At 40.0% G+C, this 6,035-nt stretch overlaps 1 long non-coding RNA gene across 1 annotated transcript; it reads left to right on the top strand.

Moving 5' to 3' along the window:
* The first annotated feature begins 1,112 nt into the window (after positions 1 to 1,112).
* Positions 1,113 to 1,933, top strand: LOC123175153 (uncharacterized). Its single transcript, XR_006487664.1, has 2 exons — positions 1,113 to 1,185; positions 1,692 to 1,933. It is a non-coding gene; the product is annotated as an uncharacterized lncRNA (long non-coding RNA).
* The last annotated feature ends 4,102 nt before the right edge of the window (positions 1,934 to 6,035 follow it).

A 6,035-nucleotide genomic window follows, 5' to 3' on the forward strand; every position in this document is an offset into this window, starting at 1 on the left:
AGTAAGTTTCTTCTCCCTCGATGCATTATAGGGTTTTGTAACTCAACCAATTGAGGTGCTAAACAATCTGTTTGTCCGGCCGAGGTGCTACAGATAGGGGTAATAAGTTAGGGTTTGTCAGTGTAGAATGATCTATCATTTAACTGAATTCTGGATGTTCCAATTTCCATGGTTCTTCATTTGATTTTCATGGCGCGCAGCTGCAACTGCCATATCCTCCCTTGCAATACTGTTTGGTCATCACAGAGCTCAAGTCATAGGACCATAGCATGCCATGTTGTGGTTGATGCAGATCTGAGATGACACCGAGGCAATGAGATAGCGGGCGGCAGGCCGCTGATGAAGTAAGTAATTGAAACCCAATGAAGGACTCCTGTAATTTTATAGTCCATGTACACATCACGTTGGCAACCTTTTTTTGGAAGAACCACATACAAATGACACCTTTTATGTTCTCGAGGTTTAGTTAATTCAAATAGATGTTGGTACAGAATTTGGAGTTTTGGCCTTGTTTGAACTCATAACCCAAACAGAAGTTAGTTGCTCATTGGCTGGATAGTGTTCTTAGATTTTTTGCTTCTGGACCGAACTCTTTCATGAATGGATACATTGGACATCTAAATGAATTGTACAGTCCCTAGATGAAGTCCATATAATTGTTCAGAATTGTTCTTATCCGATAAATAAACTAAAGAATCAATTTCAGTTGTAATCTTAGGCATATCTATCTCAACTATTGCATGCTAATTTTTTTGTCTGAACCAAATATTCGTCACTACTTATTATGGAGCAAAGTAATGACGACGACAATTTTCACAATTATCTGGAGTTGGAGGCTAAGCCGGTGGACAAAGGTAGTGGAAGACCTGGTCAATGTCGGGGATGTCGGCGGTCCTGTCTCCCTCATCTATTGCATCAGATCGTCTTCTCCTCATTGTCATGATGCTTCAGAACTGTTGTTGGTGAGCTCCTGTGAAATTCCCTCCTAGCTCCCCTACTCTCCTCGAACACTAGGCCTCTACTCATCTGCCCCATTGTACTGGTGGATGAAATCTCAAAGCACTAATTTGGACTTTATTTCATCTTTCTCCGTGGATCAGGCCTCGTGCTGTTTGTGAATCCTCTGACACCAATTATTGGAAGAGATGGAGACAATTCTGTATAGTTTGACCATGATCTGAAGAGGTAAACTTATTAGATAGGCTGTTCTGTATGTGAAGACACTAGAACATGAATGCACGTGTTGCCGCGCCCGTCTATCATGTCAATAGAACAATGCAAATATTTGAGTATAGTTGAACGACACGGATATGTGAAAAGGACATGGTTTGGGTTACACTTCTTGTTCAAAGTTAGTTTTTAAAAAAATTAGACAGTATTGCATCAATCATTCCCCATATGTTTGGTGAGCTGACATAACTTCTTAATGTGTAACATCCAAAATAGATTAGGATGGCATCGAATATAAATGGATTAAGCCACATAAATATATATGGTGTAATATTAATGCGGTTATAGTTGGATTGGATTGGATGGAGCTGCTAGAAATACCAGCAAGGAACAGTTAAACAGATGTTAGAATCATCATCAAAAGTAAAATAAATAAATTTTAAGTAGAAGAATCTAGCAAGTAGCAAATACGCTTCAAACTATCTGATTATAGTATAAGAATGTTCCTTTTGCATTTGCAGACCAAGAATGATGGCGTGGCAATCCCAGAACTAAAAGTTTCTCCATCAGCCCTGTTCTTTGCTTCAATTGTGATTCTGGAACTGAAGCTTCATCACCATCATTCTGTCGCTGGTCACATGACTGAATGATTCGATGGGGCAGGGAATTTTCATTTGCATTGAGCGGACACAGAATGTGAACGACATAATTTTCGCTGGCTCAAAGATACAGGGGAGAATGCTAATAGTCTGGTTATATTTTAGATCAGCTTTTTTAGTGAGTTTTTATCATGGTCAGTTATTATAGTAACCAGAAAACACGCGTCGGTCGAGTGAATGGAAAGGCAACAGAAATAGGCTTCTGGAGCAGCAGTCGTTCCACGTCAGGCTGCCTGGCTCAAGCACACAAAGAAGCCCATAAAAATGGTGACCACCTGCTTGGAAGAGATGTTAGTTCTCAATTGTCATGCCCAGGCCTCTCGTACATAGTTTTTTTTGCGGCCAGTCGATGACAGAACAGCCAGATCAGTTTCGATAGCAGCTACCCTTTTAATTTGGCAGACCGTGACATGCGATGGGACCCTAAAAATGGTGTAACGATACTTGGTACAACGACCAGCCAATCTCGGGCGTCAACGCCGCGATCTGACGGCTGAGGACACAAGTCACTTTGGTAAATTCTGTATGTCAAGACATTGCACAGTTCTGTATGTCAAGACATTGCAGAGCTTTTGTGTAGGGAAGGTGTTTGAAGATGTAAGCGGATTGTTGTCTCACTTCTTGGTGTTTATCTGTTTTGGTTAGTATTTTGGGGGTTAAATTCCAATGTTTATATGCATCTTGTCCGATACTCAGACTCCCCTTTTCATATAACTACATCCCATTTTTATTCCAATTTTTATGTATGCGTCTTGTCTGATTCTCTGAATCCCATTTTTATTCCCCTTCTCATATAACTACATCCTAGCACCAATGAATGCCATCCAAAGTGCATTCCTCTTAGGTTTTGTCCTTTAAAGATTAACTTGAATTGTCCACTTCACTTTCTTAGAAAGGTAATTGAATTTCCATTCTGCTCCATACTCCCAACTTGCAAGATATGGTCCTCCGGTTGGTATGGACATTTGGAAATGTGAGGTGAATAACTTTCCATTTAGATGTTATACTCTTTTACATTGTATACATGATATGTAAGCATATACTTATGTTAAAATAGATATTTTTATTGATTCCTGCCTTCTTGTCTTCAATACTATTTGTAGTTTGTTTGATAGAATTATTTAAGCTGTGCTGGTCAACCCCGGATTTTTTTTAAGCATTGAATATTTTTTACATGATATACCTAATAGTTAAGTTATTTGGTCATGAGCTACGTGTTGATGCCTTAATGTTTATTTCTCTTCTCTTAAGAACTGAGCGCCAACATGCTACATGTATATGAAATAAATTTAGTGCTGCTTTTTTTGACATGTAGAATACTGATTGTTTTCCTTCATCTATTGCAGAACAGAAAAAGAAGCTATCTTTGATAGTTTTATCATATTGCATCAAGATACTTGAATGATGCAGATTCTGATGATGAGACTATACTATCTACTACTACCCATCCCATAAGCATCTTGAAAGCATTTTGATATCAACTGTTGCTAGCTACATATTTCTCATATGATGGTATGCACGAGGGATCGGTCGATGTGTTCATATCCCAAAAACAATTGATGCGGTGGACTGCATTAGATCCTATGTAACAAATTACTACCCCTCCGCAAACTATTATAAGATCTTCTAACTTTCTGAATTGGATGTTTATAAATGTGTTTTAACGGGTTTGTCAACTCATTTCAGTCTATATGTAGTCCATATTAAAATATCAAAAACATCTTATAATAGTGAATCGAGAGAGTATTATAAATGTTGGTTATTTGATTGACTTTAGATTACATGGCAGTGTGCTATTGCCATATTATTATCCTTGCTCTGGTGTGGCCAATCAAGTTGCTGGTCTTTGCGGTGACCAGCCTAAATTTGGAGCATATTGGACCTCCTTCATGGCATCATATATTTACATGATTCCTATAATTATATTGAACCAATAAACGGGCGCAGCAACGCACGCCATCAATAATCTAGTAGTAATATAGAGACAAGCAATGCAAGCTCGGAGTTCCGCTTCCTCCACGCTATTACACCTCCCAATGTATAGTCCCACGAAGAAATCATGACTTTGCCAGCAAAATCCCTAGCCATCACACTCACACTTGCCACGCTAATACTTTTCAAAAAGCTCGTCGACATTAATGTTGATATAACCAGAAGGTGGGGTTTCCAACCCATCTGAACTTCCAAAGTATTTGGATCACTTTTTAGACCACTCATCGTATTTTCCCATTTATTCTTAGAATCATCCAATGGCATTGAATGACATGTGCCAAAGGACGACCAATAATTATCAACAAAATTGGTCGAATTTGTGACTGACTCTGTGCCCTTGCCAAAAAATCAAATCATTTCTCAAGTGCCAGGCTCTCCAAAAAATGAAAATAATTTTGTCCCGCACAGACTGTCCCACTGGACTTAGAAGAACAAGAAACCATTCCGACTCAGTATACCTGAATGCATCCTCCGTAGGTAACTCCCAAATATCTCTCATGGCCATACGCAACGCATGAGCCTTCGGGCAAATAATAAGCGCATGAAACATATTCTCGTCCTCCACTCCACATATCGAGCACGTACTGAGAACCGCTTGGTGGTGCGCCATTCTGTTTACTTGGACAGCCAAACTATTGGTAGCAACCCGCCATGCAAAAATATGGATCTTCTGAGGAACATTGGCCTTCCAGATGATGTCCCAAATTTTCCTCTCCCCCAATGTTGCATCTCTGTATTGCCCCTCGTCTTCTTTTTGTTCCTTTAACGTGAGTGCATGCTTGTACGCGCTTTTAACTGAAAACATCCCCGTCTTCTCAAAGCGCCATGCAACAAAATCACCTTCCCCTGAAGATGGAATACGCAGCCGAAGGGTCTCTTCTGCATCATGTGGGTAAAATAGGTGCCTAACCAAATTCTCGTCCCATCCTTTTGGACCAGTCAGAATCAAATCAGACACCCATTTCATTCTCGTCCTACTCTTCCTTGCAGTAATTTTAAGTCCAGAGTGCCTTGGGAGCCAGTTATCTCTCCAAATATTAATATTAGAGCCATCACGCACTATCCAAATAACTCCCAATTTCAGCAACTCCAATCCATGCATAAGAGCTTGCCAAGGCAGTGAGGCCGACAGAGGAAATACAATGTCGAGGATAAGTCCCTGTGGGTAATATTTTGCCTTGACCGCTTTGGCGCACAGAGAATCAGGGTCGACCACCAACCTCCACGCCTGCTTCGCTAACAGCGCTTGATTAAAAAGTTTGAGATCTCGGAATCCCATCTCTCCCTCAGCTTTAGGACTTGTCAATTGATCCCAAGCCAGTCGATGAGTCTTGCTTTTATCCTCCTCATCACCCCACAAAAAATTCCTTATAATCTGTGATAACTCCTCAGACAATGCAGCCGGAAACTTAAACATACCCATGACATACACTCGGAGGGCATGAAGCACATATTTATTAAATGTTTCCTTTGCTCCACAAGATGCATATTTTTCTAACCAACCTGATAAAATTTTGAGATCTTTTTCTTTTGTTAATTGAAATTACCGGCTTTCATTCTACCTTGAGGCACTGGAAGCCCAAGATATTTGTCCTCAAATCCCTCCGTGGTGATGCAAAGGATTACCATAACGGCAACTTGAATTTCCACACTGCAGTTTTTTCCAAACATGATAGAGCACTTATCTGGGCTCAGCACCTGACCAGTTCCCTTCTCATAAGTGGAAATAATATTCTTAATTGTCAAAGCTTGATTAATGGATCCCTTGAAGAATAACAGGTAGTCATCAGCAAACAAAAGATGTGATATTCATGGAGCATGCCTATTGATCTTAAAGTCCATAAGAAATCCTCTACTACACGCATCCAGTAGCACCAAAGATAGAGCCTCAGGCACAAACATAAAGTGCGGTGATAAAGGATCTCCTTGTCTAATACCACATGAAGGGGCGAAAGCTTCCAAAAGTTGAGCATTGAAGCGCACAGAAAATCTTACTGACATAACACAGGCCATAATCCAATTTATCCAACCTGGGGCAAAGCCCAACGCCCTTAGCATACTCTCCAAGAAGTGCCAATCAACCCTATCATAAGCTTTTGCTAAATCCAATTTATATGCACATAATTTCTCTCTCAATTTGATGCAATCCCTTACATTTCAAGCCTAGTTCCAATCCAGTTTAATTTATTGAAACACCAAAGGTACATTATAAAT

Source organism: Triticum aestivum, unplaced genomic scaffold (assembly GCF_018294505.1).
Source record: "Triticum aestivum cultivar Chinese Spring unplaced genomic scaffold, IWGSC CS RefSeq v2.1 scaffold81357, whole genome shotgun sequence".
Lineage (NCBI taxonomy): Eukaryota > Viridiplantae > Streptophyta > Magnoliopsida > Poales > Poaceae > Triticum > Triticum aestivum.